Consider the following 8,999-nt stretch of genomic DNA (forward strand, 5'->3'; position numbering starts at 1 on the left):
GAGGTTGCAAAGCAAATTTCATAAACAGGCAGCCATGTCACTGCCTTTGTGTGTGTGTGTCTTTGCATGCACACATGCATGTGAGTGTGTGTGTATATATATGTGTGTGTGTGATTCAAACATGACTGCTTCTTATCTTTATATTATTTTTACAATGTGTTTGATTTGCTACAGTAAAATTCCTAAGTTCTTTATGATTTTAATTTCTGTGATGAAGTGCTTGGTTTCTGGCATGCGTTACCACCATTTTAAAGCAAAAGAGAGACGCAAAATAGGCTGTATGTATGTTAATAGTGACATTACCACTTGGTTTAATGTGACAGCTACTTCCAGTCTTTTCACAGTAACCAAGGAGTGGTTTTCATTTGTGACTAGTGTGAGTTAAGTTTTTATTTATCATTTTTTTTTATTTATTTTGTATTTTGTGTCCTTAATGTCACTTCCAGTTGTATAACATAATGTAAAAATCAACATGCAGAAAACACGTATGATTCATAAAGAAAATTCTGGAGTCAGATGAAAACCCAACTGTAATTTCTCTCTTATTTTAACCTGAACAGGAATCTTATGGCAGCTACCTACTTTAAATTTTGGTATTGGTAGTAACAGATGCCAAGACCAACTGTCATGTCATCCAGAAAGATAAGACTGCAAAGGTCTAAAATCATAGATGGACCTAAGAACTTGACTGTTAAAAAGAAACTGTAAAGGGGTTGTAAAGAATTATGAAGAAAAAAAAAACTTTGGAAAGATAAATCTACACATGTTTTCAATTTAATGTGTTTAAAAGAAATGCTGTCTTCCATATACAAATATGTATGTATACACACACACACACTTTTGCATGTTTGCAATGGGTGGATGGAATTTGTTGAGAAGAATTTTCTACTCCCAGATACCCTCACCTGTTTCGAAGTGAAGTAATAACATGACCAAGAATGTTTCCACAGAAGATTGGAAATGAAGGACATTGACACTTATTTATAACTATCATGCAGTATCAATCAAGGCAAAGATTCAGACACACACACACACTCAAACACAGACACACTCAAACACAGACACACACACACACACACTCGCACACATTCACACACGATGGGCTTCCTTCAGTTTCTGTCTACCAAATTCACCCGTGTGTCTTTGGTTAACCCAGGACTGTAGTTGTAGACACTTTGCCCAAGGTGCCGCATTGTAGGACCGAACCGGAAACCTCATGGGTGTAAATTAAGATTTTTAACCACACAGCCATTCCTATGCTAATATACATTTTTCTTTTTTAATAACAAAATAGAAGAAAAAATACTTTATACAAGTTGTAGAATTAAATATATTTGGTTGATGTTTTTGAATTTCAGTTGCCCTGAAGAAACAAGAATTCATAAAAACTTCAGATAGTTGTATAAACAGCAGCAACAAAGTATACATTTCATACGTAGATGTAGGCCACCTCATGCTAGTATGGACTTCAAAAATGATGATGATGATGATATATATGCTTGCAAGCAAAATAAAATGAAAAGTGGTTGTATGGCGAAGAAGCTTGCTTTCCAATCATGTCATCTTGGGTTCAGTCCCACTGTGCGGTATCTTTGGCAAATATCTTCTGCTATAACTTTGGGCCCGCCAAAGCCTTGTGAGTGGATTTTGATTGATGGAAATTGGAAAATACCCTTTGGTGTGTGTGTGTGTGTGTGTGTGTGTGTGTGTGTGTGTGTGTGTGTTACTGTCTTGGCTTGACTTCATATGATGGTTGTAAATGAGTGCCATCCTCATGCAAACAGTGTCTTTCATTTCTGTGAAAACTCGTGGTCATATTTCACCTCAACTAGCCCTACTCTCTTCAAACATTGTGCCAGCCCACATAAAGGAGGAAAGTGATTTCATGGCATTCAAACGGTCCCTAGATGATTACCTCCAACAAATACCAGACAAACCACCCACACCCGGATATGTCTCTGAGAACAATAACTCTCTGGACAAACGGGTTATGGCGCTCAAGAGCTGACTGTGTATCTCTTCCAGGTGGTGCTATTAAATTAGACATGGCCGAAACTTATCTAAATAATATGGAAATATTACTTTGCTTGGAAACAGGTAAAGGTTGGAAACAGGAAGGACATCCGGCCATAGAAAATTCGCCCTCAACACATCTCATTAAGTGGACATTGAAATGAGGATGATTGGGATATCAATTAGAAAACTGAAAAGTCATTACAAAGAAGCCTACACTGAGTCTACTGCAGTCTTTGCTGTAAACCATGTGGCACAGACATTTTCTTGTCCCTATCCATCACTGTTAGCACAGCGACGAAGAAATAAATGATGGTCTGTTTTTGGAAACCTGTAACCAGCAGCACTGTAGATCATTAACCGCCGTTTAAAATATATATATATATATAAGGTATCGCAGGAAGTGTAAGTTACAAGTAATATTCATTGACTCGTCCGATAGGGACTCAAGTTTAGTCCCATTGCATGGCACCTTGGGAAAGTGTCTTCTACTATAGCCCAGGGTTAACCAATGCTTTGTGAGTGAATTTAGTAGATGAATTTCACCTGTGCTGGTACCATGTAAAAAGCACTAAATACACTCAGTTAAGTGGTTGGCATTAGGAAGGGCATCAAGCTGTAGAAAGCATGCTAAAGCAGACTTAGGACCTGGTGGAGCCCTCTAGCTCCTCTTTTCTTGTCAAACCATCCAACCCATGCCAGCATGGACAAAGAGATGCTAAATGATGATGAAACTCTGAAGAAGTCCATTGTGTGTGTCTGTCTTTGTGTTTATTTTGTATTTGTCCCCCCCTCCCCCAGTATTTTGTGTTTGTTCCCACCCACCCAGTAGCAGTTTGGCAAAATAGACCCAAGGAATAAGTACTGGGCTCAATTTGTTTGAGGATATCCAACCACAGTCCAATGACTGAAACAAGTAAAAGGTTTAAAAATGAGACCCCCTTCGGTCACGACACTGACCATGGGATTGCACCTAGAAAGTTACCCTCCCAGGCACAAGTCCGGGCAAGGTTGTTTATGGAAGACCAGCAGTCGCCCATGCATACCGGCCTCCCATCTCCACACCACCAGTGTTATCCAAGGGAAAGGCAAAGGCCAATACAGCTTGGCACCTGTGACGTTGCTTCTCATTTCTACAGCTGAGTGAACTGGAGCAACATGAAATAAAGTGTCTTGCTCATGAACACAACACGCAGCCCGGTCTGGGATTCGAGCTCGCAACCCCTTGATTGTAAGCTCGACGCTCTAACCACTGAACCATGCGATTTCACAAAAGGTTTAAAAATAAAGGTAAAATAATCAACTCCAAACTCTGAAGCCCCTACCCTTTAGAAGAGAGAGAGGAGAGAAAGAGAGAGAGAACATGTTGGCTATATTTGTTAGATTCTGAATGACAAGTACCAAACTTCAGTGTACATCACTGATTATATAAAGGTACAGAGAAGACATTTGTTAACTGCTGAAAGATTTTATCAGATGACAATTGAGTAAAAAAACGCTTTTATTAGAACAGTGCAGTCTTCAGAAAAGAGCTCAGTTGTTTCATAGCTGACCTAAATAAATCAGGAACCTGATAATGGCTCCTCTTGAATATTTGAAACATTACCTGGGTAAGTTTCTCTCTCGTGACCCAGTCCAGTGTATTATGTTATATATTCAATTAGTGTCGAGCAGGCTCTAGTAACCTCACTCATTCAGCAACTATACACACTCATACACACGCGCGCACGTGCTCACACACACAGACGCATGTTGAAGCACCAGGAAGATAAAAACTAACTACAAAGTTGCAGAGTTCCAACATGATCAAACCTCATTGGTTCAAATCAATGAAACCAATACGTACATAGCTATTTGTATGCATGCTGGTGTACGTATCCTCCCACCCACACCATATAAATATATCTCTTTAAAGTTACCATAAAGCATGTAAACATTATAGCTTCATGTATGCTTTGAGATCCACTGTTCTGAAAAAATTATTTCACGTTCTCTCGAAAGTTTATAAATTCTTATGATGTCAACTACATATATACATTAATTCATTTTTCATTTGGTGATGTAAATAGGAAAAATAGAACACAAAATTTTGATAAGTGCTAATGAATGGAATTCTTGGCCTTTGAGTCACCCTGTAACTTCTGCCGATTATATATATCATCATCATCATCGTTTAACGTCCGTTTTCCGCGCTAGCACGTGTTGGACGGTTCGACTGGGGATCTGGGAAGCCAGGAGGCTGCACCAGGCTCCAGTCTGATCTGGCAGTGTTTCTACAGCTGGATGCCCTTCCTAACGCCAACCACTCCGCGAGTATAGTGGGTGCTTTTTACTTGCCAGGGGAGTCTGGCATCGGCCACGATCGGTTGGTGCTTTTAACGTGCCACCGGCACGGAAGCCAGTCAAGGCGGCGCTGGTATCGGCCACGTTCGGATGGTGCTTTTTATGTGCCGTTCTTTTATTTGTTTCGGTCATTTGACTGCAGCCATGCTGGAGCATGCCTTTAGTTGAACAAATCGACCCCAGGACTTATTCTTTGTAAGCCTAGTTCTTATTCTATCAGTCTCTTTTTGCCGAACCACTAAGTTACGGGATGTAAACACACCAGCATCGGTTGTCAAGCAATGTTGGGGGGGGGGGCAAATACAGACACACATGCACACATATATATATGACAGGCTTCTTTCAGTTTCCGTCTACCAAATCCACTCACAAGGCTTTGGTCAGCCCGAGGCTATAGTAGAAGACACTTGCCCAAGGTGCCATGCAGTGGGACTGAACCTGGAACCATGTGGTTGGTAAGTAAGCTACTTACCACACAGCCATTTTTGCGCCTATATATATATATATATATATATATATATATATATATTTATATATTCTTTTATTATTTTACTTGTTTCAGTCATTTCACAGCGGCCATGCTGGGGCACCGCCTTTTAGTCTCAGAAATTAACCCCCTGACTTATTCCCACAAAAACTGTTACACGTTCTCGTTCTTCGGACAAAAACTGTCCAACGAACGGTAACGTGAAACTCTGAGTAACAGTTTTTATGATGTCTTTGCAGCTTTATTGATAAAGCACGTTACTCTACCTGCGGGATTCGAGTACTATATTTTCCACCTTGTTTCACATTTGTGCTTACTCTGGTATGTATATAAACATAATAAATAACAATAGGGTAATAAGAAATTATTATTACCAGTAGCCTAGCACTAGTTAGGATATACAAGCAGTTAGTTTTACTTGTGGATCTGGCTGAGTGTATATCTGAAATCCAAAGGCTGTCCCACTGATGAAACTGGCCTTCAGCGAATATTTTTTTGCTGGAAATAGTTAGAAACCATGGTCTTTGAAATAATTGAGATGGTAAACGTTTTTAATTTTCATTCCTTTCGAGAATTTATCCTTATTTGGTGGTTTGAGTCTTCTACTGCTCTTTCTAGCACAAGGTTTTCCTATTTGGAAGCCTCTTATTGTGTATATATATATATATATATATATATATACGTGCTGGTGGCACGTAAAAAGCACCATCCGAGTGTGGCCGTTCATCAGCCTCGTCTGGCACCTGTGTTGGTGGCACATAAAAAGCACCCACTACACTCACGGAGTGGTTGGCGTTAGGAAGAGCATCCAGCTGTAGAAACACCGCCAGATCTGACTGGCCTGGTGCAGTCTTCGGGTTTCCCAGACTCCAGTTGAACCGTCCAACCCATGCTAGCATGGAAAGCGGACGTTAAACGATGATGATGATGATGATGATATACAAAATGTGACCTCGTGTGTACCGTTGTCGATTTTTTCCTCTCTGTCTTCCCTTCTCTGGATCTTTCCTTCTCTTATGTTTCCGACGAAGAGCTCCGCTCGAAACGTTAAAATCTCCTTCTTTCCTGAGCGTCCAATAATACTATATTTGTTCCACGTCCTCGCGTTGTTGTGTTTTTTTGTGCTTTCTTGTTTGGATTAACTTTATATATATATATATATATATATATATATATATATATATACACACACACATATATATATATATATATATACACACACACACATATATATATACATACACACACATCCACGCTTATAAATATATATTAATGTGCATGTGATTGAATGATTCTGCAAAGCTGAGTTTATCTTCTAGTCTTTGTTCAAAATATACTGTCGTTATATACATTGCTTTGCAGCCTTGAACTTGAAGGCAAGCACAAGTATTGAGATTTTATGTGTTAGCTAGATAAAGCTTGACGCTGAGAGTCACTCTTCTAGGACTTGTACCATAGTGGAACCACCATACCAATGTCTAGTCAGAATGACTAAAAGCTGAGCACACGTGTATGACGATGGGTGGGTTATCTGTCTTGTGTTATGCCATATAGGGATATAGAGATGCCCAACCAAACAGGCGAAAGCCACATAAACATACAAATACAGTGACTGTTTCTGTTGACTATCAAGCCTTTCCATTCTGTCTATTATGCTAGTCTAATCTGCTTGTTGCTGTATGGTCCTGTATCAGCCCCTGATTGAACAAGCCTTATGGTCAAAGACTCTCTAGTCTTTATTATCTCATTTTTCTTAACACTGTATAACAAACAGGACTACATAACAAATACTCTCTTTACTCTTTTACTTGTTTCAGTCATTTGACTGCGGCCATGCTGGAGCACCGCCTTTAGTCGAGCAAATCGACCCCAGGACTTATTCTTTGTAAGCCCAGTACTGATTCTATCGGTCTCTTTTGCCGAACCGCTAAGTGACGGGGACGTAAACACACCAGCATCGGTTGTCAAGCAATGCTAGGGGGACAAACACAGACACACAAACATATACATACACTATATATATATACATATATATGACAGGCTTCTTTCAGTTTCCGTCTACCAAATCCACTCACAAGGTATTGGTCGGCCCGGGGCTATAGCAGAAGACACTTGCCCAAGATGCCACGCAGTGGGACTGAACCCGGAACCATGTGGTTGGTTAGCAAGCTACTTACCACACTGCCACTCCTGCGCCTGTATTCTTTTTCTCTTAAAAAAAAGACTAATATTATTTGTGGGAGATTTGGTTGCTATTTCTAGCAGGTTGAGCGACTGCTTAGAGACGTCCTATCTTGTTTGTCTGGCCATCGTGCTGTCTGTCAGCTTCCTTGTCCTCTATACGGTGGGATGGTAGCGGCGTTTCGAGACTTAATTAAACCCAGTGCCACAGACAGTCCAATGTTGTACCCTACTCCCATCCTTTCTCAGAATGCACCCTCCTTCCGACCCTGCGTTATTTTCCTCCTCTATCCCCTGCTTACCTTAGAGTCTGTCTATATAATAGACATACACACACACTCCTCACTCACTCTCTCTCTCTCTCTGTCGTCACTCCAGACATGCCGGCTTATCATGTCTATCGCACCTAGCTCTCTTCCGGACCTACTTTTGTGTCTATGTGCAATTATATGTAAGTCTATGTGTGTGTGTGTGCGTGAGTCTGCGCGCACGCGCACCCGCGCGATATTACCATGTGTGTTCCTGTGATGGCGAGGGCACGAGTATAGTTACGAGTCTGTTACAATCCCGGTAAATAAGGAATACTCTCTTAGTAAATGTGAGTATAAAAAAAAATCTTCTCTGTATGTATAAGTATGTTTGTATGTAATTTATACGCAGTGTGTGCTCGCTTTGGGAGTATGATAGAAGGCTATATAAAATTCTGCCAATGTTTATGTCTATGTATATTATTATATATATAGACAGGCGTATTACATGCTGGGAAACAGTCTAGATACTCATGTAAATGAATCAAAAATAGATTTCTTTAGAGAAAACATAGGAGGTTCTGACAATTGTGTCATTCTTTCTCTCTATGTATGTATATATATATATATAAATGATACAATTTTCGTCTAATGTCCTGGAATACGAAACGTAAATATAACGCTCACAGCCTAAGCACGTGTTCTTTTTGTTTTGTTGTAGATCTTGTATGATAATATTAAAGAGTTGTGAATTTCTGTTCTCTGTATTGTGTTGTATTGAATTTTGGATGAATGGAGATCGCGTTTATTTATTTATTTATTTATTTTTCTGGACACTTTCGTATGAAAGAAAACCAGTGTATGTATGTATGTATGTATGTATGTGTCTGTTACACGCCGAGACACTTTCAACCCCCTATCTCCAATTCCTGTGTCTGTCTCTATCGCAAATAGAGAGAAAGCAGGAGAGAGACCTCTAAGGTCTTAGTGGAGTGGTGAGGCCGAGGTAAAGACTAGACGGACTTCGTTGTTGTTGTAATAATAATAATAATAATAATAATTATTATTATTATTACTATTAATAATGAATTGTAATGTACCGAATAATGTCGACGCCATGTTCCTTGGCCTGTCTTGTGTAATGTCGGTGTCTGTTCTAAAGGCGGAGAGGATAGGACATTTGCAGGGGCTGTTATAGAAGAGGATGACAAGGACCCTTTGGGTTTAGACAGAGAGGGAGAAGAAGAAAGAAAGAAAGAAAGACAGGAGGGATGTTTGTGTTGGTTGAAGAAGAGTAGGTTCTGGTGCGCTTTTACGAAGAATTGCTAAGGATGCATGGTGTGTGTAATTAGCGGACCGTGGGTCTGTTGGCATTCTAGCCTTACCAACACCATCACCATCACTTCATTATCACACCCTTCATCACTATAACTGATGATGATGATGATTGTTATGCTGTTGTTTACTCCTTGGGTTCAAACCAGATCGATAGCCATTCCTACGCCGTGTCTCCATCTCTGTAATTTAGGCTTTCTCTGTGTCTGTCTGTCTGTCGCCTTTAGCCCCACCCTCCCTCATCAACTGTCCGCCTGTCCACCACAGCCAGACATTGCACCATTGCGACTGCAATGCCTGTTTAATAACTACCAAATAAATTGAATTGTATTCACACACTCCACCACAGGATGCGTGTTTAAGGATGAATTGTCTAAAGAAGTGTGTGTGTG

General features: G+C 40.1%; 1 protein-coding gene across 5 annotated transcripts in view; it reads left to right on the plus strand.

Annotated features, from left to right (window-relative positions):
- The window catches only part of LOC115217707, a 151,473-nt gene that overhangs the window by 18,405 nt on the left and 124,069 nt on the right, over positions 1–8,999 (plus strand). For 2 of the 5 annotated variants that reach the window (XM_036507057.1, XM_036507058.1), the window contains exon 1: positions 7,433–7,622. The exons of the other annotated variants lie outside the window; for them this stretch is intronic. The gene's annotated coding sequence lies outside the window, so the exon portion shown is untranslated. Of the gene's footprint in view, positions 1–7,432; positions 7,623–8,999 lie in introns of those variants that run through there. 5 annotated transcript variants of the gene reach the window in all.

This window comes from Octopus sinensis, linkage group LG11 (genome assembly GCF_006345805.1).
Source record: "Octopus sinensis linkage group LG11, ASM634580v1, whole genome shotgun sequence".
Taxonomy (NCBI): Eukaryota; Metazoa; Mollusca; class Cephalopoda; order Octopoda; family Octopodidae; genus Octopus; species Octopus sinensis.